This window comes from Elephantulus edwardii, unplaced genomic scaffold (genome assembly GCF_000299155.1).
Source record: "Elephantulus edwardii isolate Elephantulus edwardi_28Jun2011 unplaced genomic scaffold, EleEdw1.0 scaffold00016, whole genome shotgun sequence".
Classification (NCBI taxonomy): Eukaryota; Metazoa; Chordata; class Mammalia; order Macroscelidea; family Macroscelididae; genus Elephantulus; species Elephantulus edwardii.
In genome coordinates this window covers 17,923,965-17,929,542 of record NW_006399766.1, presented here as the reverse complement: position 1 = coordinate 17,929,542, position 5,578 = coordinate 17,923,965, and the positions used below count along the sequence as shown (strand labels likewise).

At 41.0% G+C, this 5,578-nt stretch overlaps 1 pseudogene; it reads left to right on the top strand.

Annotated features, from left to right (window-relative positions):
* Positions 1–5,033: 5,033 nt before the first annotated feature.
* The window catches only part of LOC102876665, a 3,711-nt pseudogene continuing 3,166 nt past the window's right edge, over positions 5,034–5,578 (top strand).

Genomic DNA, 5,578 nt, shown 5'->3' with positions numbered 1-5,578 from the left:
TATCTCTATTTGCAACTTTTTGAGAAAGCGCCATACTGCTTTCCATAGGGGTTGCACCATTTTACACTCCCACCAACAGTGAATAAGGGTTCCAGTTTCTCCGCAACCTCGCCAGCATTTGTTGCTTGTCATCTTTTGAATTCTTGACTCCTGGTGGCAAGAGTGTTGTTATAGGAGCTCTGGTGGCCTAGTGGCAAGAAGCTGCACTGCAATACCAAAAGCTCATGGCTCTTCTAGAAAAGGAGGGACAACTTTCTTCCTCCTGTGCCAGTCAGATCTGATTTGATGGTACAATACATACATACATACATACATTTTTTTACCACAACAAGATAAAGGTAAAGAACTCAATTAAAAAATGGGCACAGGATATGAACAGACACTTCACCAAAGAAGACATTCAGATGGACAACAAACACATGAAGAAATGTTCAAAATCCCTATCTCTATGAGTGATGCAAATCAAAACAACTATGAGATATCATCTCACCCCAGTCAGAATAACAAAATTTAATAGAACAGGAAGCAACAAATGCTGGCAAGGTTGCGGAGAAATGGGAACCCTTAGTCACTGTCGGTGGGAGTGTAAAACGGTACAACCATTATGGAAGGCTGTATGGCGCTTTCTCAAAAAGTTACGAATAGAAATCCCATTTGACCCAGCGATTCCACTACTGAGAGTACACCCTAAAGAAACCATAACCTCCACCCAAGCAGATATATATGCTCACCCATGTTTATTGTGGCTTTGTTCACAACAGCAAAGACTTGGAAACAACACAAGTGCCCATCAACAAACGAATGGAGAGAGAAGCTGTGGTATATTTACACAACTGAATACTATGCAGCATTGAAAAACAAGGAACTAGTGAAATAGGATGCAAAATGGATGACCCTGGAGGACATTATGCTGAGTGAAATATCTCAGTCACCAATGGAAAAATATTGCATAGGGTCACTGCTGTAAAATGGGACTGACATAGGGGTTGAAGAAAGACAGAGAAGGAGGGGAGGAATGATGTATATTGCATTGAAACAGATGAGGGAGAGAACTGTATAAAAGGAATATATGAATGGATATGCTTGTCATTACAGAAGTCCAGAGTGAAGGCTGCATAGTGGAGTGGACTTGAGGGGAGAGATTGCATAACAAAGAAAGAGTTTTTCTTTTTAAGGAGAAGAGTGAATTGGGGGGGAGGGGTGGACAGGGAGAAAAGTGCAACAAAGAATGAATGGAAACCTTAAGTTTCTGTAAATTTTCATTAAAATTAGTAAAAAAGTTTTAAGAAAATATTTTAAAAATTTAAAAAATACTTTTTAAAAAAGTGTTTATATAAAATTCTCAACACACAATAATAAAAAACGTTATTATAAAGGGGCAAAAAAAGTTTATAAGTTACCTCACCAAAGAAGATGTATGGAGAAAAAAAGAATATATGTGGATGTTAAATAGACACACAAAGATATTAGACATCATTAATACTCATTTTTGTTGTGTACTGTCAAGTCAGAGCTGACTCAAAGCTAACCCTCCAAGGGAGTTTTCGGAAGCTCTAAGTCACATGGGAGAAGACTGTCCATCTTTCTCTTGTGGAGCAGTTAATGGATTCCTACCACATGCCTTTGCATTGGCAGCACAACTCCTTACCACTAAATCAGCAGAATTCCCTCATTAATAAATAGATAATTGAAAATTAGACCCACAACTGATAATACTTCAAAAGCATTAGAAGTTCTAAAGGAAAACAAACACAGTATTATGTTGCTACACTGAGGTTTTAGAGCAACTTAATCTCTCACACATTGCTAATTAGCATATAGGACAGCACTGTCACTTTGAAGAACAGTTGTGGCATTTCATAAGGTTTCTTTATGTAAGCTGGCAGTACACAGCTCTCCACTTTCTGCCATTATAACCACAGTTGTTACTTCCATAAACATTTCATTTTGCCTAGTGATAAGGAGTATTCACTAGCTGCTCTTCGGGAGAAAGATGGGCATTCTCCTCCCGCGGAAGTTACTGCCTCTGAAAACCTGTTGGAAGTTAGCAATGGGTCAGTTCCAACTCTATGGTATACAATGATATCAGTAATTCTTTATGTTAACATAAAATGGAATCATAAAATATATAGTATTTTATGCCTCATTTCTTGTGCTCAGCAATACTTATGACACATCAGTATCTACTTTTGCCAGATAGTTCTGCATGCATGCGTATTTGTATAAGCTATAAATAGATCCATATCTATAACCGAACCAGCAGGTGACAAAATTGCGTTAAATTTCTTAACCACAATGAAACACCCTGAGGGAATGAGGTACTGGTTGTAGAAACACAGGTCCATAATCTTGGAGGACATCATGAACATTTAGTATAACAAAGTCCACAATGACAATGTTTTTACATCCTACTTTGGTGTTTAATTACTTGGGTCTTAAGAACTTGTGAAGGCTCATCTTGTGTGTAAATGTGGCACTCTACCTACCTGAAACAAAGAAGAGCAAATAAATGAAAAACCCATAGACGCAATTAGCTAAGGGCTAATGAACCACATAAACCTCAACCTCCGTGATCCTGAGACCAGTAAAACTAGATGATGTCCAGCTATTTCTTCTGACCACTTGAATAGAAATCACAGCAGAAGGTCTTGGATAGAATGGTGGTAAAATGTGGAACAAAACTCAAAATCCTAAAAACTGTCAAGCTTGCTGCTCTAATAAAGACTGGTAGATTCCCCAAGACTATGGCCCTTCAAGTCTCAAACTAAACTCACCCTTTTGGTTCAACTTTCAACCAAACAATAGAAATGTTTATAAGGTGAACAATAACACTAGGAAGTACTCACCCCTTAGACCAATCAATCATGCAAGATCAACAGGGTAGCATTTACCCCAGGAATTGACAGCATACCAATTTGCATATTTCAACAAACAAATACTGCCCTGAATGTGCTCACCAGGTTATGCCAAGAAATCTGGAGGACAACTATCTGGCCAACTGACTGCAAGAGATCCGTATTTATTCCCATCCCAAAAAAGGGTGATCCAACAGAATGTAAAAATTAGCAAATGGTATCACTAAAGGCTTTAGGTATTTTGTTCATAGGGTCGATGGCAATCAGCAACAACACAACAACATAGCTAATAGCACAAGCAAAATCATGCTGAAAATTGTCCAAAACCGACTATAATAGTACATTGACAGAAAACTACCAGAAATACAAGCTAGGTGTAAAAGAGGACATGGCACTAGGGACATTGTCACCAATGTCAGATGATCTTGGCTGAAAGCAAAGAGTACTAGAGGAATGTCTATCTGCAGTTTCATTGATTATACAAAGGCATTTGGCTGTGTGAATCACAACAAATTGTGGCTAACCTGGAGATGCATGGGAATTCCAGAACACTGATTGTGCCCATGTGAAGTCTATACTTGGACCAGGAATCAGTCCTCAGAACAGAGCAAGGAAACACTGCATGGTTCAAAATCAGGAAAGGAGTGTGTCAGTAATGTGTCCTCTCTCCATACATTTTCGATGTAGATACAGATCATTTGGGAAGCAGGGCTTTATGAGGAGGAATGTGGCATCAGGATTGGAGAACGTCTGATCAACAGTCTGCACCATGCAGATGACACACCTTGCCTGCTGAAACTGAAGAGCACCTGAAGCACTTGCTAAGATCAAGGACTATAATCTTCACTATGGATTGAAGCTCAACATCAAGAAGACAAAGTTTCTCACCATTGGGCCAATTGGCAGCGTCATGATAAATGAAGAAGAGATTGAGGTTGTTATCAATTTCAATTTGCTCAGCTCCACAATCAACACTCTTGGTACTAGCAGTCGGGAAATCAAAAGATTATTTGTATTGGGCAAATCTGCTGCCAGAGACCTCTCCAATGTGTTAAGGAGCAACAATGTCAGTATAGAGACTAAGGTGCACCTGATTCAGGCCATAGTCTTCACAATTACTTGCTAATCATCAGAGAACTGGATAAAGATTAAGGATGACAGAAGATTTGATGCATTTGACTTGCGGTGCTGGAGAAGTCTTCAACCTACCATGTAACATCAAGAGAACAAACAGTTCTGGTCTTGAGAGGGTGAAATAAATTTGCTCTTTGGAGGCAAGGATTTTTAAGCTCCATCTCACTTTGGGCATGTGCTCAGGGGAGACCAGTGCTTGGAGAAGGACATCATGCTTGGAAGGGTGGAAGAACAGCGCAGGAGAGGAAGACCCTCGATGAGATGGATTGAAACAGAAACTGAGGTAGGTAATAATGGCACGTATGTCAGAGACGGTGAGACTGGCTCAGGATAGGACAGGTTTCAGAGCTATTGTACACAGGGTCATTAGGAGTTGTAGCCAATTCAATAGCATATAACAATAATAACAACGAAGCTCAGAAGCAAGAAGGGCAAAGATAGAACAATGGATAAAAAACAAGCATCAGTGAGAGGAAATTGTAAGAATGATGTTACATTATGGGGACTATAATTAATGTGTTAAAAATGTGGATAAATAGCCAACAAATTCCTGTAAACTTTAACTCAAAGCACAATAACAACTTAAAACAGACTATCTAAAGAACCCGGAAACAGACTCAGCTATCTATGGTCAACTGATATTCGACAAGGAAATCAAAGCTATCAAATGGGGAAATGACAACCTCCACCAAATGATGTTGACAAAACTGGACTACTACCTGCAGAAAGCTGAAACAGGATCCACATCTCACACTATACACAAAAATCATCTCAAGGTGGGTCAGAGACCTGGGAGTAAAGTCCCAAACCATAAAGTTCTTAAGAGACAAACTGAGGAACCAGGTGAGGATGGTGGAATGTGGTTCAGGCCTGTATTTGTAGATCTGCAAATTCTTCTCTCCCATACTCACTTTTTGCGAGAGGGATCCGTGCATGAGTCCGTTTACGCAGGGGAAAATGAAGGGAAGGGGGTCAGGACGAACCAAGGTTGCATGAGTGAAGAGGTGTGAGTGGGCTAAGAAGCAAGAACCATTAGAAGAAGACATGGCTGCCAAAGTGTTTGAGTCCATTGGCAAGTTTGGCTTGGCCTTAGCGATTGCTGGAGGAGTACAATGTGGATGCGGGGCACAGAGCTGTCATCTTTGACCGGTTCCGTGGAGTCCAGGACATTGTGGTTGGGGAAGGGACTCACTTTCTCATCCCTTGGGTACAGAAGCCAATTCTCTTTGACTGCCGCTCTCGACCACGTAACGTATCAGTAGTGATTACTGGTAGCAAAGATTTACAGAATGTCAACATCACACTGCGAATCCTCTTCCGGCCTGTTGCCAGCCAGCTGCCTCGAATCTACACCAGCATCGGGGAGGACTATGATGAGCGTGTGCTGCCGTCCATCACGACAGAGATCCTCAAGTCCGGGGTGGCTCGCTTTGATGCTGGAGAACTAATCACCCAGAGAGAGCTGGTCTCCAGACAGGTGAGCGATGACCTCACAGAGCGAGCGGCCACCTTTGGGCTCATCCTGGATGATGTATCCTTGACGCATCTGACCTTCGGGAAGGAGTTCACAGAAGCAGTAGAAGCCAAAC